Genomic DNA, 27,363 nt, shown 5'->3' with positions numbered 1-27,363 from the left:
TTTAACTTTATAGCTATACTGACTGTGTTTAACGGTGTCCCCAACATGATTCTAACATCCATTTTTCCTGGACAACTAAATGCGTTGAACACCCTTGTTTGTGTCAGTGAGTCATTGCTTGCGTTTCCCTTCCTAAAGTGGTCCGTTTTAGAAGTAGCAGTGCCTCAGTTTTTGTCAGAGTGTTTTGAAAACCTCTCCAGGATCGAGCTCCCTTGTCAGCATGGTGTGTGAGTGTGCCCTCCCAGACTGGGGCTTGCCCTTCTCCTGCTGCCATCTTCCAAAGCACGAGGAGAGATGACTGCCATTTAAGTCCCAGCTGTGACCATGCCCCTGGAGTCAGGCCTGGGAGACAGGATTTCAGCGCAACAGCGACTGGGGGCCTCTGGCTGCCACAGGAGCCCCCTTTAGCTTCCCGGTGCCTTTGCATGAGACACATTGTGGGGTTCATACCCTTTGTGCCTCTGTCCATCTCTCTCAGCCTGCTGTCTTGTACCACTAGGGCCACCTGTCCAGGGGCGACATTGCTCACGGTAGTCTGATCTTCCCACATCAGTCATTAAACAGGAAACGTCCCACAAAGTGGCCAATCTGATGGAGACATCATCTCAACTGGCATTCCCTCTTCCCTGATGACTTCAGCTGTGAAAAGTTGACAAACACTAACTAGCAAAGCTCTCCCGGGTTATTCTCCTTAAAACCTGCTTCCTATGTAGAGAAAAGTGTTGGAAGCAAGCAAACACCAACCAAACAAGAAGTTATGTAGTGTGTGACAGTTTTTATTCAGAGATTTCCAAACAAGTCAAAACAAAATAGGAAAACAAGCAAGACCTCAAAACAACACAAAACCTCTGATATTTTCAGCACATTATGGTCAGAACAGAAAACTCACTATCAATCTATTAACCAAACCCAGAAAGGCATAATAGCAGAGGAAAGAAACCTGAATGCAAATAAGTACATATGTTATTTTATTTTGGCTTTTGGAGACAGGGTTTTTTTTTGTGTAACAGCTCTGGCTGTCCTGGAACTCGCTTTGTAGCCCAGGCTGGCCTCCAACTCACAGAGATCCACCCGCCTCTGCCTCTCCAAGTGCTGGGATTAAAGGCGGGCACCACCATGCTCAGCTGTACATACATTATTAAAAAGAGAAATACAGAGCCATGAGTTGGAGGCCAGCCTGGTCTACAGAGTGAGTTCTGGGACAGCCAAGGCTACACAGAGAAACCCTGTCTTGAAAAATAAACAAAAACAAAGGGGGGGGGGCCGGGGAATACTGACTGGCTGTCCGGCTACAGGCTCAGAATGCCAGCACTTGGGGAGTAGAGACAGTTCACTGCTAGCCTGAGTCTAAATAAGCAGAAGAATTATCACTCGTCTGAAAATCCTTTTTTAAAATATCTTAGGTTTAAGCTATTCTTGGATAAGAATTTGGAAGATCAATTGTCTTTCTGACACAGTGGTATTATTTAAAATAAAAAAAAAAGTTTTATCTAATTTATTGTGTGTATTTGTTTGGGGCGCGTTAAGGCAGAGGTTAGTTCTGGCCTTCCACCATGGGGTTCCTGGGATTGAACTCGGGTCATCAGCACTTGGTGGCAAGCTCCTTTACCTGCTGAGCCATCTCACCATGCCCACGTTACTTTCTGTTGTACCCTTTCCCCGAAGCCTCCCCAAGTGCTAAGAAACATAAACAAGACTCAGATCCTGTACCTTGTTTTTTCTTATTAAAAGGACAGTTTTTGGGCCGATTCTGTTGGCACACATTGCTGGGGATATGGACACTTCTTGGAACTCCAGAGGGCCTGTAGGACGCGCGGAGAGCAGAGCGGCTGGCGGTGGTGACAACCAGGGTTCCAGGGTTCCTGCTCACCGGGGTCCTGTGGTCGGGTCGTCCTCCCCGCCCCCCGCCCGCGCCCCATCCCCTTCATCTGCCGAGGGCCTGCCCCCTGCAGCGGATCTCCTTTCTCATAGGGAACCGCACCCAGTGGCCAGTCTAAGGTCCATCCAGAATTGGGGACCTTCTGACTTCTGAGGATTCTAAGATTTTTGTCGGAAGAAAACAACCGTGTTAGGAATGGACACCTAGTACCGCAGTAACGCGGACCCAGCATATTAAACTCTTTGGTGAAGTCTGAGAACCGTAGGACCGCGAATTAATGGATTGTATTGTAAAATTGCAGACTCTCCGAGGTCTCTACCAATTAGATGTAAATCCGAAGTCTGAAAATGTTGCATTGGCCGGGAATCGAACCCGGGTCTCCCGCGTGGGAGGCGAGAATTCTACCACTGAACCACCAATGCTTCATGCATGACCCCAATGAAGGGTAGGAAGACCTAATCTTCAACAAGGGTTTGCGCTTTGATTTGGTCTCAGTGTTGGCTAAAAGGTAGCTAATGCATCCAAACCATTTTTTGTTTGTTTGTTTGTTTTTAAACACAAGCATTGTACTAGAAGACATTGTACCACAAATGTCTGATTTGCCTGATCCAACACAACCCGAAAAATAGCTTTTAGGTTGCACGAACCTCTTATTTCTGATCCCTAATCTTCAATTTTCAATTTCAAATGGTTGCCTTAGTGTTTGTTTCGGTGTTTCTGAGGTGACCAGTCTGTGGTGGTGACCTGGGTAAAAGTCTAATCAAGGGAGAACAGAGAAGAATTAAAATTAGGGGGAACACAGGGGCAAACAGGCATAATCAAAATTTGGGTTGAAGAGTTAGTTTTTATAATTGATCATGCTATGTGATGTTTGCTGAGTTGATCACTCTCCTAATTATTGTAGCAACAGTGCGTGCCTTCTGTTTTATCTTTATTTAGACAAAGTTTAAGGGTTGGAGAGATCTGTTTCCCCTATCCTGTAGGAGGAAGTAAACGGAATGGGACAGCTGTCACAGGCCCTGGGTCCAGGAGTCCTCCTGACTTTTTAAAAGACAAGAGCCACCTGCAGAATTGTGTTTGTCATTAACAAGCCAAGGCAGCAGGTTCTGGACTCAGGTGCAGACTGAATCTCAAACCTGAGCCCGGCAAGGAACTCCAGCTCCCCGCTGACCTAGACAAGTGATTGGTCCTGGGGCCCTTTGCCCACCCCTAAGACAGACAGCTTCCGCAAACACTTAAAGGGCCACATGCATGGGCTGAACTGCATTTATTTCCTAACCTACAAACTTGCGCTTCCTCCACTCAACTCTACACTTAGAGGAGACCTCAGATGCACTCATAGTGTCAAATTCTGCAATGCCACACAGCAGTGAATCCAAGGTTGGTATCCCATGCCACCCTCCACGTGGTGTGACCCCCCATGGGCAGTGCACTTGTGAGAGCTTCAGTCCGGCACAGGAGCCTGTCTCTATCCCTGCCTGGTCTATGTGCTCTCATTAATATTCATCTTTTTGTCTGACCCAGAATTTGCCATTTTCCTTAGACAGACACTCCCAATCTCTCAACACTACACTTTGTTTTTAGTTTAGTTGTTTAGGTTTACTGGATTCTTTACAGACTCAGTGCCCCCATCAACTGCACTCTGTCATACATTACTTCTTATATCCATTAAATATAAATGGCTCAAAACCAGACTTCTCTATAGCCAGCTTTGCCTAGTCTGGTCCATTTGCAACATTGTATCCCAAGAGACAATTTTGCGATACAAGTCTGGGCACATCTATGGTCAAAACTATATTTACTGATATAACGTGTGTTACTCAGCTTCAAGTACTTTAACAAACAGTGAAGAAAACTCAACATAAGGGAACCATGCTATTTTTAAATGCACAGTTTTAGAAGTTGTCTTAGGTTTCTATTCCTGAGATAAACACCAGGACGAAAAGTGACCTAGAGAGAAAGGGTCACTTATTTTCTAGATATAGTCCTTCATGAAGGGAAGTCACAGCAGGAACCTGGAGGTGGGGCCTGTGGCAGAGGCCATGGAAGGGTGCTGCTGACTGGCTTGCTCAGCCTGCTTTCTTATACAAATCAGGACCAGGGGTGACTGGGCCCTCCAGCATCAATCATTAATGGGAAAAATGCCCGCAGACTTGCCTACAGCAGGCATTTTCTCGCTTGAGGTTCTCTCTTCCCATATAACTCCAGCTTGTATCAGAAAAAAAAATCACAGAAATTTTAGACCATTTGTGATAGTCTCTGTTGCTTTTGGACCTGTGGTGAGGCCAGATATCATGGTCTCTGCATCTACAGAACAAAACCCTTTACCACACAGCCAGGAAAAGAGGAAGCCACTGGGATCCCTCTATCCCACTCAAAGGCATGCCCCCAGTGACCTGAAAACCTGTCACTCGGGACTGCTCTTAAAGGTTCCAGTACCTCTGGATGCTGTTGGTTCAGTGCTGAGGGAGCCAGTTGGCATCAAGAAACCATCTATACGAGCAGCTGATATATGGTGGGCAGAGAGAGAAGAGCAGGCAACTCTGAGCAGCAGAAGGCTGTTTGGACATGTTGCTGTTTGAATATGAAAAACTTTTCTCCACCCCAGCTCATGTGTGCTGACATGTGCCCTGATGGTGACATTATTTTGGGTGGTGTTAGAACGTTAAGGAGATGGGACCTAAGTAGAAGAAGTTACTGGTATTTTTTTTTTTTAATCTTTTTGAGTAGGGTAAGATTTATCTATCTATCTATCTATCTATCTATCTATCTATCTATCTATCTATCTATTTATTTATTCGAGCTGAAGGAGTACCTGAGCACTGGCCTTTCCTCTTCCTGTCTGCGGACAGGTGAGCTGCTCTGCCTCACCACAGTCTGCGTGATGATGCTGAGCCTCTCACTGCACGGTCCCCACAACGATGCTGAGCCTCAAGTAAGGCCACCGCAACAAGCCCTCCGGCCATGGACTGACACTGTGAGCCTGGACCTCCTCAAAACTGTTTCTCTTGGGTATTGTCACAAGGACAAAGAGTGTCACCCGTGCACTGCGGTCCATCTTCGTGCCAGAATCATGTCATCCTGGGGTCTTTCTCATGGTTTCACCGGGCAGTTAAAAACTTGAGCTCTGGGTTGAGTGATGGCACAAGCCTGTAATCAATCACATCACTAGGAAGGCAGAAGAAAATGATTGAGCATTCAAGGCTGTGTAAACAACAACACTCAACGACATTCCTATCTATGATAGTCATGAGAGGCATCTGGAAAGGAGTTATTATTTTCCACAAGAGATATACTCTGAAGTCCTCCTCTTTGCTTTGACATCTTTATTTATTTGTTTATTTGTTTATTTATTTCGCTGTTGTTGTTGTTGTTTCAAGACAGGGTTTCTCTGTGTAGCCCCAGCTATCCTGAAACTCACTCTGTAGACCAGGCTGGTCTCAAACTCACAGAGATCCGCCTGCCTCTGCTTCCTGAGTTCTGGGATCAAAGGTGTGTGCAACACCACTGCCCGGCATCTTTAATGTAACTCCTTTTTGGTTAATACTTTAAAGTGAACACCTTCTCTCATTTTGTTCCCAATATTTTGTTACTTTCTGATGTAACTGGGACCAGGTGATCCTGAGTATAGCAAAGAGTTACTTCTTAAATCTAGTTTTCCTGGGGCTTGAGGAAAGCTCCCTAAAGTGCTCACCTCATAAGCATGAAGGACTTGAATTTGATCCCCAGAACCCATATAAAAAAGCCAGCTGTAGTGGGGGATGGTGTCAGCCTAGCTTTATCAGGGGAGCCCCAGGTCAATGAGAGACCCTGCTTCAACAACACACCCAAGGCTGTCCTCTGGACTCCACGTGCACAAAGTGAAAAACAAATACATAATAGAATGAATCTAGAAATATTTATTTATTTATTTGCTGAATGAATCTGGCCCTCTTTACAGTTAAGGTGGTTTAAAGATACGTTAATTTTAAATTTTCTGTCTTTCCTCTTTGTCCTTGCTCTCTCGCTTTCTGTTTGTGCCTTGTCTGCTTTGGACTGGTTCTTTTAGCTGTTCAGCACGGAGGCTTTACTCTTCTATGTTGTTTGCCTTCGCTTTTTCTTCCTTGGACTCCATTCTTTTAGTGGTTACTTTAAAAGCTGCTTTCCTAGGGCTGGAGCCGTGGCTCGGCGGTTGAGAGCACCCAGAGGAGCTGGTATACACATGGTTTCTCCCAGTCTCCTCTAACTCCAGGTCTAGGAGGTATGATGCCTTCTGGACTCATGGTACTGCATGCATGTGGTGCACACACACACACACACACACACACACACACACAGCCCTGAGTTGTTAACCCATAATTACTTATACTGATAATCAATACTCTTATTCTTATGCCAAAGTAACAACCTTGTATTGCTTTTATCACAGTCAGTCTTACTAAGAGTAAGACTGAGTTAGTCTTACTCAGCATATATGCTATATGCTGTTATTATTTAACATAGGTCTAACTTTTTGTTTTCTTTTTTCCAGAGCTAAATCCCAACCCATTTATTTATTTATTTATTTATTTATTTATTTATTTATTTATTTATTTATTTATGGTTTTTTTTGAGACAGGGTTTCTCTGCGTAACTTTGCACCTTTCCTGGAACTTGCTTTGTAGACCAGGCTGGCCTTGAACTCACAGAGATCCGCCTGCCTCTGCCTCCCCCGGTGCTGGGATTAAGGGCATGCACCACCACTGCCCGGCCTGGGCTAAATATTTTTTCTTTTCTTTCCTTTTCTTTCTTTCTTCCTTTCTTCCTTCCTTCCTTCCTTCCTTCCTTCCTCCCTCTCTCTTCTTTCTCTCTCTCTCTCCCTCCCTCCCTCCCTCTCTTTCTTTCTTTTCTTTTCTTTTTTTTTGAGCTGAGGACCAAATGAACCTAGGGCCTTGTGCTTGCTAGGCAAACGCTCTACCACTGAGCTAAATCCCCAACCCTTGGTCTAAATATTTTTAACTCTCCATAGTTTTGACCTTGAAAGATTTGACCATCAGCCTGTGGTATTACTGGTGGAATGTTTAGGAGGGAGGACCTAGTGGGAGGAAGATACTGGGGCTGTGCTCTTGATGGGGACACTGGGATCCTAGCCTCTCTATTTCTTTGGTCCTCTGGCACCATGAGGTAAACAGCCTTCCTCCACACTGCCCACTTATTATAATGCACAGTGCCGCCCTACAGGGCTGTATCAGGCTTTCTTGGACCACCAGCCCCCAAATCATGTCATAGAGACATTAATTACGAATGCTTGGCCTTAGCTTAGGCTTGTTTCCAGCTCCTTTTTTTTTTTTTTGCTTAAATTATCCCATTTCTATTAATCTATGTGCTGCCTCAAAGCTTGTTTACTTCATCTACATACTGTTCATCCTGCTTTCCTGCTTCCTCTGTGTCTGGCTGGCTGCCACCCCCTCCGGGCTGCATAGCCAGCTCTCCTTTTCTCTTTTCTCCCTAACCACCAGCCCCACCTATCCCTCATCTGTCTACCTGGCTGTTCAGTTGTTTTTTTTTTTTTTTTTTTTTTTTTTGTTTTGTTTTGTTTTGTTTTTTGAGCTGAGAATTGAACCCAGGGCCTTGCACTTGCTAGGCAAGTGCTCTACCACTGAGCTAAATCCCCAACCCCCAGTTCAGCTTTTTTATGAGACCAATTGGTGCCTTAGGCAGGCAAGGTGAAACAGCAACACATGTATACATAGTTAAACAAAAGCAACACATCTTAAATAATTAAATGGGAGCAGAATAAACTCCTCCTTCTTACTCGTTGTTTGTCTCAGGCATTTTGTGACAGTGATGAAAAGCTAACATATGCTAGGAAACTGTTCACATATTTTTATATAGTTAATATGTGCTGGATAGTTTTATGTCAACTTGACACAGCTAAAGTCATCTGAGGGTAATGAACCTCCATTGAGAAAATGTCTCTAGGCCAGGCAGTGGTAGTGCACACTTTATCCCAGCACTCTGGAGGTAGAGCCCGATGAATCTCTGTGAGGCCAGGCTGATCTACAGAGTGAGATTCAGGACAACCAGGGCTGCACAGAGAAAAAAACCCTGTCTGGAAAAACAAAAACAAAAACAAACAAACAAACAAAACCCCTAAAAGCAAAAAAACCCAAACCAAAACAAAACAAAACACAACAAAAAAGAAAATGTCTCTGTAAGATCCAGCTGTAGAAGACCTCTAGGACATTTTCTTAATTAGTGATTGATGGGGAGGGCCCAGTCCATTGTGGGTGGGGCCACCTCTAGGCTGCTGGTCCTGGGTTCTATTAGAAAGGTGGCTGAACAAGCCATGAGGAGGAAGCCAGTGAGCAGCACTCCTCCATGGCCTCCAGGTCCTGCCCTGCTGGAGCTCCTGTCCTGGCTTCTTTGATGACAGTGATATGGAAGTGTAAGCCAAATAAACCCTTTCCTCTCAACTTGCTTTTGGTCACAGTGTTTCATCGCAGCAGCAGAAACCCTGATGAAGATATGGTTCTACTTCAGATCTATGCACGCGGGTTACTTCCATCTCGCCTATCAGTTCACTCTGTGTCGCTACCTCTCCGTCTCAGACCTTCCCCTTTTTGTATGAGAAGCAGCATTGAAGTTTTTTCATGTCCATCTGCTGTCTGCTGGTGATGAACTGTTTCGGGTCCTCCCCACACCACATGAAAGTATCATTATTTTCCTTCCATCATTGAAGCAATCATTTCCTTTCAATATATTGAACACACTTGCATTTTTGCCGTTCAGAAGGCAATGGTTCTCCAATCCATCTGGATCCTTTTTTTTTTCTTCTGGCTACCCTCCTCATTATTTTTTTCTTTGTCTTTGGTTTTCCAACGTTTTACTGTGGTGGGCAGAGTTATGAATTTCTCTCTATCTTGTTTGAGGTAAAGTCTTGTAAAATCTGTTGACTTATATTTTTTAATTTGTTATTATAATACTCACGTGTGTGTGAGTGCATGTGTGTGTGTGTGAGTGTGTGTGTGTGTGTGAGTGTGTGTGTGAGTGTGTGTGTGAGTGTGTGTGAGTGTGTGAGTGTGTGTGAGTGAGTGTGTGTGAGTGTGTGTGTGAGTGTGTGTGTGTGTGTGTGTGTGAGTGTGTGTGAGTGTGTGAGTGTGTGTGTGAGTGTGTGAGTGTGTGTGTGTGTGTGTGTGTGTGTGTGTGTGTGTGTAGAGTTGAGGGCTGACAACTTTGTGGAATCAGTTCTCTTCTTCAGCTTTCTTCACACGGGTTTTAGGGACTGAACTCAGAAGGTCACCCCTGCAGGGAGCATCTTTACCCACTTAGCCATCTTGTGGGTCCGGCACAAACTCCCCTGGTGCTGAAACACTGGGAAACGAGTCTCCAATGCACCTCTCTTTCCTCGTTCTCACCCTATCTGCTACTTCTTAGTGTGTGTCTAGCACTGTCTTCCGCTCTGCGTCTTGGATTTCCTTTTTCTTCCTTAGCCTCCACTCCACTGACTCTCGAGAGGGTCGCTCTTTTGTTAAACTCTTCCACTGAGCTGTTGATTTTGTTACTTTCATTTCATTTAGTAATTTCTATTCGACCCTCTAAATTTGTTTTTTGTCATTTCCAGTAGCTTGTGTGTACAGTGTTAACAAAACCCTTTCCTTTTTCTGCATGATAATGAGATCGTTGACTTTTAGAGTATTAATCTCAAAGATTCAAGGAGAAAGACCACTGACCCAAACCACCATGGCCAAATTAATTAAAGCAAGCTATTAACTATAATTAAAGCATGCAATTAATTAAAGCAAGCTTTTTTATTTCTGTACACAGGCAGCCTCTCCCTAAGGTGGGGTTCAAGAGGTCAGCGCTGGTTGTGCGGAAGACAAGATTTTTATAGGTCAGTTGTAGGGGATTCCAAAAGGGGGATTTGGTGGGCAAAATATGTGGGGATACAGGAGCAGAAAATAAGCATAACAAGCTACTCAGAACAACCTCTGGAAACAAAGACATGATTGCAAGGTGGTCATAAGAAGGTAGTCATGTAACCCTTTGAAACAAAGATAGGTTTGCCAGATGGTTTTAACTTTTGAACAAAGGCGTGGGTGCCATCCCTGGACAGGCAGTACAGAACCATTTGTAGATTACAGGTTAAGATTACAGGTGGGGCATAGCCCATCCTTGAGAAAATGAGGTTTGATCATAAACAGGAACAAGCCCAGTATGTCTTTACTATAAGATGGCTTTCTAGCCTAAGATGGAGGCAGTCTGGTTCATCAACAGTTGGATTTTTTTGGCACCTTAACTCCTGACTGATGAACTGCACCTGGCTGGGGGGGTGGGGGAGAGGCACAGCCCCTGGTGAGAAGGTGTGTTTAACGTTTCTGAGTATGAGATGCAGGTAAGCCGAGCCCACCTGTGTGGACATTGGAAGCTGCTCTGTATGTCCCTTCCAGAGATTATTGGCATTTTTAAACCAGCTTCCAAGTAAGCACTTCAGCTGTCAACCACCCCTCCCCCCGCCATTGTGGCAGGTGAGGGATGGATGAGTGACCCCCACCATCACCACCAGCCCCCCACCATCACCACCCTGGAAGCAGCTCCTGATGCTGCCCCTCCCCCGCTTTTAAAGCAAGCTGATTCTTATTCTGTATCCTTCTAATTGAGTGGTATCATGTGTGGTCCATGAGCCTCTTGTAATCCTGAATGTTTAGCTAACACTAAGAAAACCTCTTTCTAGGCAAAATTCTTCCAGACCCTTATTGTTTCCTGAACAATTTTAGGTGGTGTATTTTATGGCTTTTTCTGAAATTTTCCTCATCACTGACTTATTGATGACCAATTCCTAGTACCTTCGTGCTTATTATCTTCGAGTATGCACTGCAGAAAATAAATAAATCGAAAGGGAGGCTTCTCAGCAGGTGCTCATCTTTCCCAGGGTAGGATTGTTGCTACAGGAAATTGGCCCTGCTGTCAAAGTAACTCGAGCTGGTACAAAAGCGTGGGAAGACTCCTGACTCAAGGACTTTAGTGAGCTGAGAGAGTAATTCGCCACCATTCTCCCTCCAGATGCTCTGGGGATACGCCTAAACCATGTCCCAATACTGGGATTATTTCCAACTGTAAGGAATATCCTTGACTAAGTCATATCAAGATCTATGTCTGGGCGCCCCAGCCATCCCGGAGCCCACACTGCAGGTTCCTGCATATTTAACGTTGGGTCTGGCAATGGTCCCTGTGATTGGTCCCTGTTTGCCTTTTTTCCTGATAGCCCACACTTTTGATCCTTCCATCGTTCTGTCTTAGCCTTCTGAGTGCTGAGATTACAAGTATATAAAATTTAAAGAATAATTAATTTTACTTTTAATTATGGGTAGGTATGTGTGGGCATGTGCACTTGAGTGCAGGTGCCCATGGAGGCCAGAGACATCAGATCCCTCTGGAGCCACAGGTGGCTGTGAGCTGCCCAGTGTGGGTGCTGGGAACTGAACCTGGGTCCTCTGCAAGAGCCAGAGTGCTCTTAACCCCGAGCCATCGCTCCAGCTCCTTGCATTCCCATCTTTTAAGTAGTAGGCTGTCTTCAGAGATCAGATATGAAAACATACATGCTCGCTGTTTCCCGTACAGCTCGTCATGTTTAAGGCAACTGAGTCTGAGCTACAAGCTTAGGAAGAGTTCTTGGATGGTGAATTGCATGAAGGTGTTTTCTTGGGACTTGGAACAGCGGAAATAAGGAGCAACTGGAACGATTTGATCCATCCTTCACATCCTTAGTGGGAGGAAAGGTTTTTGATCTACTGAACCAGTAGTTAACGGAGGGTCTCTAGCAATGGAGTCTTCAAGATGAAAAATGAATTACGGCCTGCCTCAATTCCTTTCTGACCTAGAAGCTCTTGAAACTAAAAGCAGTTAGCTTTTTTTTAATTTTAGTGTGGATAACATTTTTGAAAAATCAAAATATACTAAATGGCATGTTTTCTAGAGCAGTGTTTCTCAACCCGTGGGTCACGACCCCCACTGGAAACATTTGCATTATGTATCATAACAGTAGCAAAATTACAGTTGTGAAAATAATCTTATGGTTGGGAATCGCCATCACATGAAGAACTGTGCTCCTCGGGCTTAGGAAGGTTGAGAACCGCTGTGCTGGAGGCGGGACAAGTGGCCGAGTCGAAACGACAGCGGTTCTGTGGGGAAGGAAGCGTAAACCTGCGCGAAACTCTATTGCTCTTCCGGCTGGCCGGCGCTGTGTGGAGCCCCGGGTTCGGCTGCATCCTTGCGCTGCTCTGGGGAATGGCAAGGAGAGGAAGAAAAGACAGACACACAGACACACAGAAAAGCTGGGATCCTGTGGAGTGGACTCCGAGGGAGAAGCCCGGAAGCTCCTCACGTTGAAAAGGAAGGTGGGCTTATACACAGATAAACAAGGAGGCAGGGTTTACGGTGCGCAGCTGGACCGAGTAGATGGGTTGAACTAACCTTGGTAGGTAGGAGCAGTCTTTGTAGGGAGCAGTCTTCAGGCCATGAATACAGGGGAAGAAAATTATGGTGGTCATTTTCTTCACACACTAGCAATATTCACACATAGACACAGGCTTTGCCTCCCTCGTCTGAGGCTTTGGGGTCCTTGTCATGGCCATGCCGGTCAGCAGCACACATCCACTCGGGACATCACACACCCAGGGCTTCCTCTACTCTCTGCAGGTCTTACTACATAGCTCAGGCTGGCCTCAAACTCACAACCCTCCTCAGCAGTCTCTCAAATGCCGGGACTAGAGGAGTGTGCCACCACACTAGCCTAACTTAAAAAGACGTGCTTTATTTGATATCTGTGGATGCTTTGTCATCACCAAACATTTCGATGATATTGTCTGAGTGTCCTTATGAAGCAAGACTCAAATGAATCAGGGCAATGACTCTTCTTCTATGAATGCTTGGACTCCAATACGCAAGTAAAAAATGCTGAGTGTGTAACAAATACCTATCAAATATCCGGAGCTCTTCTTACACTGAGAAAACCAAGGGGAAAAAAGTTCGCCAAGCCAACTGCGCGAAGGCGAGGGACATGGTCTATGCAGATGAGATGCAGAAAAGGACCCCGCAGGTGACACCACCTTTCTCCGAGGTGGGGGGCTCATGTTAGCTGGGGACAAGGACGCCATCCCTGATATCAAGGATATGGGCGTGGTCTATGCAAATGAGGGGCACGCAGGGGCTGCCGGTCCGCACCGCTGCGGAAACGCGAGGGATTTCGCGCGCGGCGTGGGAGGGAGCGCGGGTCCGCGGAGGGCAGCGGAGCGCAGGAAGCGGGCGCGGGTGCGCGGTGACCCGGGATCGCCGGCGGCGAAGTGACCGTGTGTTGAGAGCGCAGGGCCGGTGTGGCTGAGTGGTGTGTGTCGGGGAGACGAGCATACTTACCTGGCAGGGGAGACACCATGATCAAGCAGGTGGTTTTCCCAGGGCGAGGCTCACCCATTGCACTTGGGGTGTGTTGACCCCTGCGATTTCCCCAAATGCGGGAAACTCGACTGCAGAATTTGTGGTAGTGGGGGACTGCGTGCGCGCTCTCCCCTGGTATTCGTGTGCAAAAGTAAGGCTGCAGTGTACCGATGCCGTTGGGTGGAGAATACTAAGATAAGGGAGTCAAGGCAGGAGAATACATCCTGCTCTCCAAACCGTAGTTTCCCCTTGGCGACGTCTTTCTCTCCCCGAAGTCAGGTCAGGTACTATAAAAGTGAGAGCACGTTCTTCTTCCCTCCGCTTCTTTGACAGCTTGTTCCCGCGTCCTTCTGCCCAGGGCACCCGCCTCTCCTGCCGGCTCCCTCCTCACTCTCCTTCCTGATTGCTCTCGCAGCTCAAGGCTGGATCACGCCCAGCGTGGACTCCGGATTCTCCCTCCTAATAACGCTCATTCTGTGTGTGTGTGTGTGTGCTCCCTCCTAATAACGCTCATTCTGTGTGTGTGTGTGTGTGTGTGTGTGTGTGTGTGTGCTCCCTCCTAATAATGCTCATTCACTGTGTGTGTGTGTGTGTGTGTGTGTGTGTGTGTGTGTGTGTATTCTGGGTGTGGGTGTGTTGGGGGGAGAAGGGGGGAGAAGGGGAGAGAAGGGGGGACCGACCTCGAGTGGCTTCCTTCTCCACAAACCAAGTGAGCCCGCCTTCCAGTTCCACGTGATAATGATTTCCTCGGACCTTTTCTCTGTAGAGATATCAAAACAAAACGACTCCACCAATGTCCATCTGTTAATAAAAGCACGTAAGGTGCTAAAAAGAAATATCTTTCCGTACTTATTTACGCTTTTCCTGGTTTGTTCCAAGGGTATTCAGTGAGTGCGTGTACTTTTGCAGAAGAGAACTTTAAAACAGATTACAATCTATAACTGAAGGGGTCTCCCGCACAGCAAGGGGCAGGACCCGGATAAGGCACAAGCCACACCAAACACCTGTTTTCACAGAGAGACCCTTTATTAATCGGGGAAGAAAAGTGTCTGATCTCAGACTCAGGAAACAGCAGCAAACGACCTTGCAGGTGTAGTTTTTAAGAGGAGGGAAAGGGGAGGTCTGTGTTAGAACGGGCTAGGATGCAGTGGTAAAGGAGATGAGGCAGAAGGGAACAAGGGAGAAGTATTTTTGTCGGAGGACAAAGGACTGCCTCTGGATAGAGAGGAGACAGATGTGGCCTATAGGAAAATGGCGGTTTATAAAGGTAAAGGGGAAACCCCATATTACAACGAGGTGTTTAATTTTCATTGGGCATGTTCATTAGGTGAGCCAAAGGAAGCTTGATTGCTGGACTTAAAACTTTGATAGCTGGACCTTGGTGGTCAGTCTCCGGAGGCCGAATAAGGGGCTAGACCGGGGTGGCTAGCTTTAGGAATGCAGCCTAAAGGTTCTTAGCAAGGCAGAGGGAGGGGGAGAAGGGCAAGGCCTGCCAGAGCTGAGGGCCCGAGCTCTGTGCCAACACTTCAGAATATGAATATTCTGAAAAAAGAGGTCAGATGTCTTCTCCAACCACATCATGAGGAAAGTTATGAAAAAGAGCTGGCCCCGGAACTGGGAGACGTGTGATTGGATTGGGCAACAGAAGCAAACGCCCTCTGCGTCATCTGCACCATCTCTTCTAAGCAACCCTCAGAGGTTGGTTTCTGGTTTTTTTTTTTTTTTTTTTTTTTTTTTTTTTTTTGTTTTTTTTTTTTGTTTTTTTTTTTTTGTTTTTTTTTTTTTTGTTTTTGTTTTTTTTTTTTTTTTTTTTTTTTTTTTTTTTTTTAAGAGCTGAGGACCGAACCCAGGGCCTTGTGCTTGCTAGGCAAGTGCTCTACCACTGAGCTAAATTCCCAACCCAATGTTGGGCTTTTACCCAAATTCGGTGGGGAGTAGAGGATCTAAATGTCTGGGCTCATCTCAGAAGCCTTGACTAAACCATAATCGTTTGGCCCCAAAAAGGAGAAAAAAAGGCTGGAAAATAGGGTGTCTATATGAGTATGAGAGAGAAGTCACTCTGAAAGCCAGAGGCTTGAAGGAGAGGGCCATCGAGGGTGGTACAGTCAGGAAACAGCCTCTCCATGGCTGAACCAATGGCTGTGACCACGTGGGGAGGATGAAGATCCAGGCAGCTGTTGTTCTCACAGACTTTCAATCTGTCCCCTTCTCCCTCATCCCCTTTACCACTCCATCCTAGCCCATTCTAACACAGACCTCCCCTTTCCCTCCTCTTAAAATTTGTAGTTTGGCGGCTGTGGTTGACTCTGAAGACAGGACAGAAATCTGGGGTGTGTGACTGATGGCAGTACCTCCAAGGTAGACAGACTGTGAAGGTGAATCGTGCTGTGGGAAAGAATGTGATCATAACTCGGGAACCTTGCCAGCTCTCCGCTTCTCATCTCTTCACACCTGCTGCTGCTAAGGAGGAAGGCTGCCATCCAAGCCGTGTGTGTCAGCAGTGGGCAAGACACAGTTACCCCATTCCTTCCAGGCAGGGTCTTTGCTTTAGTTTGCCTCGGGTTGCTGTGATTAGCATGGTAACCAAAAATAACTTGGGGGAGAAATGGCTTATTCAGCTTACAGTTACAGTCTTTCATGAAGAGAAGCCAAGGCAGGAACCTGCAGGCAGGAAGGAAAGCAGAAGCCATGGAGAAGTGCTGCTCAGTAGCATGGTCCTCATGGCCTGCCCTGCCTCCTTTCTTATTCCACCCAGGGCCACATGCCTAGGGGTGGCACTGCTCCCCAGTGAGCTGGGCCCTCCCACATCAATCAATCATAAAATTGGGCTTCCTTATACGCAATCTAGTGGAGGTATTTTCTCTACTGAGGTGTCTCGCCTCAGGCAATTCTGGCTTGTGTCAAGTTGAGAAAAAAGCTAACCAAAAGTAGTGTGTTTCATTTTCACATTAGCTGTGTGTTACATTATACTGTTATTGTTGAGTTTTCCTGGAAGCAAATGAGGAGTCTGAGGATCCAGCCTGGAACACTAACTGTCCAGTCTAAGACAATCTCTAGTGAGTTCCCCCACACTGTCTTAAATTATAGCTGTGAAGAAGTGCATCCCAGCTTGAGTACAAGAAGGCCATACTCAGATTCCTGGAAAGTCAGAAGACATCCGACATCTCCTGTCCTTACCAGGCACTAAGACACAAGGAAGATAGTAATGTCTTATTTCTTGACTCACTTCACATCTCTACAGCAAAAGACTAATTTTCTCTAGAGAGAATCTAGCTTTAACTGAATTTCAGCCCCCTTTCAGTCTGTGTAGCAAAGCTGTCGGTTGCCTGCAACCACTTTGTTAAAGCCCCGTGTAGAAAGAAGCACACTGAGCTATCAGCAGGTCTCTAGAGTCCCCAAGCAGCATTCACTTTGGACTGTGAGGAAGCTGCTTGACTTTTTTATTTATGTCCCATGCAGCACTGACAGTGATAATATGCAGCAAAGGGAGATGGGGGCACTCTGGCTTCCTTTGGATGGGTTTACTTTCGTTTCTCTGACTGACTTTCCACTAAGATTCACTTCCACTTCCTGCTAAGCATCAGCCCAGAGGGAAGAGAAACTGAGCTGTAGCAGTAAGGAATGAGTTAGATCATGAACACAGGGCAGCCTGACCCGCACACTGGCTAAAACCCTTAAAAAGCAAAACCACTGTGCAGACACACTCGGGCAGTGCCCCACTGTGTGCATCTTTTTTGAGCTTCCTGAATACCAAAAACTTCCCTGCAAATAACTATTTCACGGGTTGGGGATTTAGCTCAGTGGTAGAGCGCTTGCCTAGCAAGCGCAAGGCCCTGGGTTCGATCCTCAGCTCCACCAAAAAAAAAATTTAACTATTTCATAACAAAGTCTTTGCCAAGTCTGTTAGCCATACTAATTCTGGGAATGGAGCGCTTTTGAAAGTTTGGAGACTCCCGTAAGCTCGGCCACAGGGTGAAGGCTGCTTATTGCCCGGATTGCGTGCCGCAGGAGCTCTGGTCAGTTGTATCAGCTGACTCACTAAAGGAAGCTTTGGAGTAGCACTGCAGTGTAAAACGCTCCTCAAACAGCTGATTTCATTCACAGTGAAGTTTTCCCACTGCTCCTCCAATTTGCCCCTCCCCCGTAGGCTGCTATCCAGCGAATATCATCAATTTTATTCATTCATTAAATCCTGAGAATATTATGAAGGACAGAACTGCATTGCCAACAGAAAAGGTCTTAGAAGTTTAGGGTTATGTTCTCTTAAAACAGGTAATTTCTCATATATATATATCAAGTTGATAATCAAGCTGAATATGAAGCATGATCCTAGTTAGTCTTATAAATAAAAACCAAGAGTCAGATATTGGGGTAATCACCTGAAAGATCAGAGAAGCAGAGCAGCAGCCACTAGAGACTTTTTACCTCTATGAATCCTCAGACAGAAAGGGGGGCCAAGATCATGTCTCCACTTGTCTTATATTTCTGTTTCCATCTCTCGATTGTGCTGGGATTAAAGGCATGCGGCTCCCAAGTGCTGGGATTGAAGTTGTAAGCCACCACTACCTAGCCTCTATGGTTAACCAGTGGCTAGCTCTGCCCTCTGATCTCCAGACACGCTTTATTTGTCAGAGCACAAACAAAATATCACACACACACACACTCTCGATAGCATCTTCACAGACAGGTCTGCCATAGTTGAAATAGTTTGAAGGAAAGAATGATAAAATAGAGCCTCTATTTTATCAAACGACAACAAACCCCCAAATAATAACAACAAAAAACAATCTAGGGCGCTGAGGTGAGTGCTCTGTGGAGGCTCTGAGATCAGCTCCCAGCACCCACATCAGGTGACTCACAACTCTAGGGGATTTGATGCCCTCTTTTAGCCTCTGTGGGTACCGAATTCACATCCACAAACCCACACACATACACATAATTAAAAGATCAAACAAACATTCTGAGTAGGGCATGGTGGTGCACACCTATAACCCCAGGACTCAGAAGTTGGAGACAGGAGGAGCAGACCTTCAAGGCCAGCCTCAGCTACAAAAGGAGTTTGAAGCCAGCTTGGACTGCATGACGCTGTCCCCCAAAATACAAAAATGTACATTAGGACTCCATGCCATGGACTTCAGGCAATAATTCTTTTGTCATTGTCCAGAACTTGAAAGTGGTGAGGGGATTCTTCTCTGAGGATTTCATCCTGCTGGTTATCACCATTCTTATATAAAACATCCATGTGCACTTTTGGCAAAATCACCATAGAATGGTGTATAACATTCTACATATTGAGAAGGAGAAAATTGTGGCAGACCCGCTCCCACATTTATGACTAAGGAACTCTTGAGGAGAGAGCAGTGAGAAATATTTAGTAGAAAGAGAAACCTAGATGATGAGAGGAAAGACAGAAACACAGGGCAGCCTCGGGAGGGCCTGGGTCAAAACCCACCAGCCCAGAACTTTATTCAAAAGGGCTTTCTATAACAACGCCAAGGGGCGATGCAAAAGACCTCCCTCCCCCTTGCTAGATACAGTCAACTGTAGACCCTCCCACACACTTGGTATCCAGGCCCATGGTCCAATCATCCTCGTATGCAGCCCAGCAAACTCAGATCTCACTGGGAAACCTCTGTGTGTTCCAACAGAAATGAAAACAGAAAACAACAAAAAGGTTAAGGAAGTTTAAAGTGTTTGAAACAAAAAACAAAAAACCTGATAAGGGATCGTAAGTAGTGGGGTGGTGGCACACGCCTTTAATCCCAGCACTCTGGGAGGCAGAGGCAGGTGGATCTTCGAGTTTGAATTTAGACTGGTCTACAGAGCGAGTTCCAGGACAGCCAAAACTACAGAGAAACCCTGCCTGGAACACACACACACACACACACACACACACACACACACACACACACACACACACACACACACACACGCACACACCACAAAACAACAACAACAACAACAACAAAAGAGATCATATGGGTTGGGGATTTAGCTCAGTGGTAGAACGCTTGCCCTGGGTTCAGTCCTCAGCTCTGAAAAAAAAAGATCAAAACACCAAAAGATTTACAACAGAGGATATTTCATTTGGAAGCTATAGATATTTATTAGGGGAAGAAAAGCATTTTATCCTTTCGGGTCATGGGTCCCGCCTCTAAAGCATTATCACTTTTAATGTTTTTAATGTTGCAGCACCCTGACTTTGGGGGTTCCAAAGGAGCCAGTGTTACAGCCTGTTCAGGAGGATGAAGGAGATCACCTGTCTGGGTTTGAATTCTACTTCTTTAATATATATGTATTTACATGTCATTTCTCATTCTCTCCCCCCACCCTCCACAAGTAATTGAATTGACTTTTTTTTTAACTTGTAAAATGGAGACAACAACATCCGCTTCTGGGTTATTGTGAGGACTAAGTGAGAAAAGACATAAGACAAATAATTAGTGGCACACAAATATATTATATTACGTTGATAAATATTTTGACATTTTTGTTGTGTGTACTGTAGATCAAACCCCACCCAGGTTTTCTTTTTTTGAGACAAGTCTTGCGGTGTAGCACAGGCTAGCCTCAAACTCCTAACCCTTCTGCCCCGCCTCCCAAGTATGGGATTATAAGCATGCACCACCCCTTTCAGCCCTGGTAGCTTTTATCTGACTCGAGGAATGTGTCCTAAGGAAATAATAATTCAAAATTTAGAGATGTTGCAGTTCCGGTTATAATGGTTAAAATTAGGAATAACCTTCACGTGACTGAAGAGAAGTTGATGAAGTAAATTATGGTGCATCTATGCAGCGGAAAACCATGGGAAGAAAATAGTGTAAGAATTATGAGAACAGTATTGACGGAAACTGAGGCTGGCCTGTGTCTCAGGATACCTAGGACTCTTTCCAGATCTTTTGTCTGTGTCAGCCAGCTACCACACTGTAACGATCTTTAAATCTCAGTGGAATACAACAGCGAGCATCCGTTTCTTCTCATGGCAAGCTTGTAGGCAACTGGGCCAGCTTTGTGTCAGACTACATGCATGACCAGTGCTAAGGGCTCCGTGCTAGCCAGAGGATGTTCTAGCCATGATAATCACAGAAGCAGCAGAGGTCGAGAGACGATGCTATCTATGCCTTTAGTTCTAAGTTCAGATTTAACATGATGCTCCCAGCCACACTTCTTTGGCTGATAGAAACCAAGGGGATGAATTGCAGCAGAGTCAAGAGGGCATCCTTAGCTGCTGCTGTAGAAGCATGGGGTCAAGGCAGGGAGCAGCTCTTGCTGTTATCCCCACCCTCTGATAGTGAGGTTGCTAGTCAAGTGCCATGCCTTCACTGAACTCACCCTGCTTTCTCTTTAACTGTCTTTCTCTCCTAACAGAACCCTAGTGCCACGCCCACAACGGTGTCGCCCGCATGACAAATGCCTTGGATGAGGTAGTTACGTGGGAAAGGGGGGCTCGCGACCCTCGGGTCTATGCCCCCGGCGACCCCTCATCAATCTGCCCGAATCAAGGTGCCAGGCTACACGGAACCACGCAGATCTGCTTGCAGAGGCTGGCTGGCACTCTGCCTTCTTCTCTTTGCAGCTGTAATTATTGCTGTTTCCTTGTGTATTAATTCCAAGAAGTTAACTCTTAATGTTCCTGATGTGCCCCATAAAGAGAGTAATAATTCCTCAAAAGTGGCTTCAATACCCCCACCTATGATTCAAGCTCTTAGACAAACAGTTCAAGAGGGTCCCAAAAGTTTGGAGGAATCCATAAATGATTTAGAGCAAAAAGAACTTATGATTCAGAAGGACAAAGACTCTAGCGAAGAGAGAATGAAAGTAAAGGTACAGGCACTCATAGGCAATCCACACGCACAGCCGACAGCAGCTGCGAGGAAGCAGTTACAGGAACTAGCCATTCCTACAAGAATTATCCAGCGACAAAAAGAGTTTCTCATCAAGGGTCGATGGTGGCAAGCCCCTAACTTTAATCTTAGATATAATAATTATTTGGAGCCATTACCTTTTACGGGAGCTTATGAAGTACATGGAAACCGATGTGTGAATCATAATGGTATGAAAACAAAATGACATAAGTTAAAGTTCATGGAAAGATTAGCTAGGTACCAACCCCCCTGATGCCTTCTCACCCATAGGCAAAGGTTAAAATATTTTCACACAAATGAAACCATGGTTAGAACAATGATGGAAAGGGATTAATTTTTATACAAAACAAAGATGTGAAAGAAAAACTACAGCTAGAGCCGTAATGTCCTCTGTCCGGATGAGGAACCAAAAAAAAAAAAGTAAAGGCTATACTCATGAGATCTGTTAATCATTCTGAAAAAATTGTGTGACTATATTGTTGATTCTATGTCTATCACCCTACTGGCTGATTGCTGTGTTTCCTCAAGTAACTGTATAAAATTCACTGCTTGGTCTGAGTAAAATTGCAGCAGCTTCACAACATACTCTCGTGTCTGTGGCTGTCTGTCACTCACCGAATCCCACTTATCCTGAGTACCTTCAACCCCGTTCTCCCTCAGTCTGGTGGTCTAGCTGAGATCCAGTCGGCGGCAGGTGGCGCCCGAACAGGGACTTGAAGGACAGGTAATTTCTCTCCCCCTTTCTCTCTTTTATTCATAAGTAGGGATCGGCTCTTGTCAGGGTTCTTCAGACCCGCCAGTAAAGGCTCACCAGTTAAGCACAGGTAATCCAGAAGGTAAGCATGGGGCAGCACCTCTCTAAGGAGGACAAATTTAAAAGCATGCATGGATGCCTCACCAGCTGTAGTGCAAGGAATGGCCTATGCTGTAACAATGAAAGGACAACAGTTTAGCACCTATGTCAAGAAAATAAGTAGAGGAGGGGCTGATAGCTCCCCGACCTGTTATAAGTGTGGAAAATGAGGGCATATGCAAAAGGAATGCCCAACTTCTGAGAATAGAGGAGGAAGAGCTCCTCCTGGCATTTGCTCACGATGTAAAAAAGGGAAGCACTGGAGAAATGAATATAAGTCAAAATTCACTAAAGGGGGAGTCCCCCTTAAGCCTGACAGTCAGACAAAAAACTAGCTTCGGGGCTCCCCTTAGCCCTGAGAAAGAAAAGGGGAATGTCCAAAAGGAAGTACAGTTAACACCAGGGTTAAACCCTGCTGCGCCAGAATTCACTGTCCATAAACTGCCTAGAGCTACTCCAGAGAGTGCTGGATTAGATATATCATGTCCTCAGGACTTGCTCCTGTCCCTATGGGATGGGGTAACAGTCATAGATACAAAAATTACAGGGACCCTGCCACCACAAACGGTAGGACTGATTTTGGGGAGAAGCTCTAATACTGCTACCAACTTTGAAGTCCTCCCTGGAGTGCTAGATGCAGATACCTTAGGCACCATAAAAGTGATGGTCAGGCCCTTAAAAGAAACCATTCAATTACACAAGGGACAGAGAATTACACAGGTTGTTCTACTCCCCTACATAAAAATGCCTAACCCTATTATGAAAAGCTATAGGGGGTCAGGACAGTTTGGCTCCTCAGACTCCTTAGAAGGAGTCAATTGGATACAAGATTTAGGACAACGACCCTTTAACACAATCACCCTGGATGGCAAGAGCTTCCAAGGACTCTTGGACACATGTGCTGACAGAACCTGCATAGCGGGAAAGGATTGGCCTTCCTCTTGGCCAACACACAAAACAGGATCCTCCCTTATGGGATTAGGAATGGCTTCCAGAGTAATGCAGAGTTCAAAGCTCTTAAAATGGCAAACAGACAGTAAGGAAGGGTTTATACAACCTTATGTGCTACCCTCTCTACCATTTACCCTATGGGGAAGAGACTTAATGGAGTCACTTGATGTGCATTTAGTGACATGAAGTTGTGAGCTGGAGCAGCATTTTACATAGGGGCCACTGCAAAGGATCTCTATACAGACTCTATACAGTGGACGTCTGATCAGCCTGTATGGGTTAGTCAGTGGCTCCTGACACAAGAAAAAATACAGGCATTAGAACAGCTGGTATCAGAACAATTAATAAAAGGGCATATAGAAGACTCTAATAGCCCATGGAATACTCCTGTATTTGTCATAAAAAATAATCTGAAAAATGGAGACTATTACAAGATTTAAGAGCAGTAAATGCTACAATAGAGGATATGGGGGACCTACAACCAGGACTCCCATCCCCTGTGGCCATACCGAAGGATTGGCACATTATAGTCATTGATCTACAAGATTGCTTTTTTACAATAAGATTACAGCCTCAGGATTGCCCTAGATTTGCTTTTAGCATACCCTCAGTTAATTTTAAGAGACCCTATAGACGATTTCATTGGAAAATATTACCCCAGGGAATAAAAAAACAGCCCTTCATTATGTCAAAAATTTGTGGATATGGCCCTTTTACCAATAAGAAAAACTTTTCCCTCTGCATATATCATTCATTATATGGATGATATATTATTGACTCATGAAAATAAAGATACAACAGAAAAAATTCTCAAAGAGACAATTAGTAGTTAAACAGCTTATGGCCTTGTCATAGCTCCAAAAAAAATTCAAAAAAATAGGCCACTTAATTATCTGTGACAATGGATAGGGGATAATTATATAACAACCCAAAAGGCATCTATCAGAGTAGATAAATTAAAGACCCTCAATGATTTTCAAAAATTGTTAGGAAATGTAAATTGGGTAAGAAAATATTTAGACATCACAACAGGACAATTAAGCCCCCTGTATCAAATATTACATGGAAAAGCTCACCCAAGGTCAATAAGACACTTAACTCCTGAAGCCTTACAGGCTTTAAAACATATAAAACAGGCTTTAGAAAGAGCTAAAGTACATCAAATAGACTATTTGACTCCATGGAATTTAATTATTTTTGCCACAGATTATACTCCAACAGCTTGCCTATGACAGGAAGGTGTATTGGAATGGCTATACCTACCACTCACACATAAGAAGGTACTTACATCTTATCCCTCTCTTTGTGCACAACTTATATATAAGGGCAAAATTAGGTCTAGAGAATTGTTTGGCAAGGAACTAGCCTTTGTAATCATACCATATAATAAAGAACAATTAGAACTCTTATTACAAAAATCAAAAGATTGTTGTCTCTCCTTAATGGGATACCTAGGACAAATCACCTTTCATTACCCCAAAGACTCTCTTATTGAATTCATAAAAGAAGTTCCTCTTATATTTCCAAAGATATGTGTTTATCAACACCTAACAGAGGGTTTTGTGGTTTTTACAGATGGGTCAACAAATGAAAGATCTGTGGTATACTCAAAAGGAAAAGAACCTTTAATAGAAATTGTACCACAGACAACAGCTCAACAAGCGAAAATACGTGCAGTGCTGCTTGCACTTAGACATTTTCCCCAGACTCTTAATCTTTATACAGACTCAAAATATGTGGTTAATTTATTTCCCACCATAAAAACAGCGAGTTTAACAGGTTCTTCTACTATTAAGCCTCTGCTTAAGGAACTACAAGCTCTGTTATGACAAAGGACAAAGAAACTTTTTATAGGACATATTCGTGGTCATACAGGGTTACCAGAACCCCTGAGCCATGATAATCGCATGGCTGACTTATTAACTAGAATTAATCTCCTTACAGTACAAGAGGCACAAGAAAGTCATGCTCTGCATCATCAGAATGCTAATGCATTAAAACAAGCTTTTCAGATAATTGGAGAACAAGCTAGACATATAGTTAAGGAGTGCGCTCATTGCCCTCCACAAAATCAGAGTATAAAAATGGGGGTTAATCCTAGGGGATTGAAGCCTCTTGCACTATGGCAGATGGACGTAACCCATATTCCTTCCTTTGGGAAGATGAAGTATGTTCATGCAACAGTGGATATGTTTTCTCATTTTGTCCACGAGTCTGTCAGATCAGGAAAAAGCAGTAAAAGATGTGATTCAGCATCTGGTACAATGTTTCATGATCATGGGGAAACCCATGCATATCAAAACTGACAACAGACCTGCCTACACCTCAAAATCTTTTGAGGTATTTTTAGTGCAATGGGGAATTAGTCACATGACAGGGATTCCCTATAACCCACGGGGGCAGGCCCTCATAGAAAGAACTCATCAGACATTAAAAGTACAAGTAAAAAGATTACAAAATGCTAACTCATATATGTCCCCCCCATCATGTTTTAAGTCATTCTCTATTTGTATTAAATCATTTAAACATGGACTCAAATAATAATTCCTCTGCTCTTAAGCATTGGGCAGTAAAAGATATGGCATCACCAATGCCACAAGTTCTGTAGAGAGACTTGCTTTCAGGATCCTGGAAAGGACCCGACTCCCTGATAACGTCGGGACGAGGGTATGCTTGTATCTTTCCACAGGATGCTAAATCACCCATGTGGATTCCAGACAGGCTCATCAGGCTGGCGCCACAAAAAATCTACAAAAGCGAAAGGAGAAGTTAGCAACAGCTCAGCTGACTCAGGAAATATAAAAGGCTGACCCTAAAGCCGCAGAAGCCTCCAACATGGACCCAACTAAAACATCTGGCGAATGAAGCAAAAACACTTGCCTCTCAACAATGTTCTAACCCTCCTTTAGAAATGCTATTTGTAGCCATGTTGTCCTTGATTGCTGTCGGGCCTACTACGGCCTCTACCAATCATTCTACTTATTGGGCTTATGTTCCTCGTCCTCCCCTTCTACATGTAGCGGGATGGTTGGATGATGAGACTTATAAGGTATTGAGCAATCAGACAAAAATTATCGGGGGTTTCCAAGATTCAGATGAAAGGGCAAGTGCTTCCTCATTTATAAACTTTACAGGAAGCTCAGATTCATTACCAATTTGCTTCGCCCTGCAAGGAGTACCTCCTCCTGGGTGTCTCTCTACCAGCTACAGAACCTTTTTAACTGATCCCCCCTGCTCTACTGGTAAGAAAAGAGATCCTAGATGGATCTGGGAGACTCAACTACTTACTATGGGACATCCCACCATGAATGAAACTTTTAAGTCTGTCAATTTTATGCCTCTTGATTCCTGTATCACTAAATATCGAGGATAAGAATCAATTTTGGGATGATGGTATTACTGCCTTTCCTACTTGGTTGTGTTGTGGGTTTCCTCACGCAGCCTCCTCCTACAATCCTTTACTGTCTAAATTGCTTATTTGGGATTTTTCTGCCTCTTCTGGAGAGAAGAAGTATGAAGATTATCTCTCAAAGCATAAGGATAAGTTTAATAATTACACATTTGTGGGCCATGGTGAAAAAATCACTAGGTGGTTTTCACTAGGGTATGTTGAGCCGGTGTGGGTCGCTAGAACCCCCTCCAGAAAAATAAAAAATCATCCAGACTTGTTTCGGCTTGTTGCCGCTTCAGGCCCAGTGTCTCAAAAACGACCGAAAGAAACTACCTCATCTCCCATTGTGGTTAGAGCGTGTATTTCCTATCCTTTTGCTCTGCTGCTAGGCTCTGCTGCACATGTAAATATCTCTGCTCTTGGGTCTAACTCATATCATGTAACTTGCTTTGGATGCATTATCACTAATTGTATTTCACCAAGGGAAAGACAGGGAATGCAGATTATGATGATTGTGAAAAGACCACCTTTTATAATGATGCCCGTGCAATTACATAACATGACTTGGTATGATAATTCAGCTTTACAGGTACTTAGACAGCTTCATGAATTAATAAAGCTGAGAATATTTGTTGCAGCATTGATATTAGGGATAGCAGCATTAATATCTATTATTACTACCTTTGCCATTGCTACCACCACCCTGGTTCAAGAGATTCATACAGCTCAATTTGTGAATGATTTGAATAAGAATATTTCCTTTACATTATCTAAACAAACAATTATTGATAAAAAATTAAAAACAAAGATTAATATATTAGAGGAAGTAATGTTAGCCTTAAGACAAGATGTTGCCAATATTAAAAAACTTATGGAAACTAGATGTCATCAAGAATACAAGGCTATTTGTGTGACTCCACTTCCTTACAATTCCTCTGAGAATTGGGATAAAGTTAAGCATCATTTGTTGGGGGTATGGAAGGATTCTTCCATCACTCATGATTTAGAAGCCATTCAAAAGGACATATCGGCC

At 44.5% G+C, this 27,363-nt stretch overlaps 1 long non-coding RNA gene and 2 other non-coding genes across 3 annotated transcripts; 2 read left to right on the top strand and 1 right to left on the bottom strand.

Annotated features, from left to right (window-relative positions):
• Positions 1-2,230: 2,230 nt before the first annotated feature.
• On the bottom strand, positions 2,231-2,301 carry Trnag-ccc. The gene has a single exon. It is a non-coding gene; the product is annotated as a tRNA-Gly (tRNA).
• A 9,777-nt stretch (positions 2,302-12,078) lies between these two features.
• On the top strand, positions 12,079-20,701 carry LOC118585285. Its single transcript, XR_004945173.1, has 3 exons — positions 12,079-12,234; positions 19,463-19,537; positions 20,639-20,701. It is a non-coding gene; the product is annotated as an uncharacterized LOC118585285 (long non-coding RNA).
• Positions 13,242-13,405, top strand: LOC118586433. Its single transcript, XR_004945323.1, has one exon. It is a non-coding gene; the product is annotated as a U1 spliceosomal RNA (small nuclear RNA).
• Positions 20,702-27,363: the final 6,662 nt, after the last annotated feature.

This window comes from Onychomys torridus, chromosome 6 (assembly GCF_903995425.1).
Source record: "Onychomys torridus chromosome 6, mOncTor1.1, whole genome shotgun sequence".
Taxonomy (NCBI): Eukaryota; Metazoa; Chordata; class Mammalia; order Rodentia; family Cricetidae; genus Onychomys; species Onychomys torridus.
This window is presented reverse-complemented; position numbering and strand designations above follow the sequence as displayed.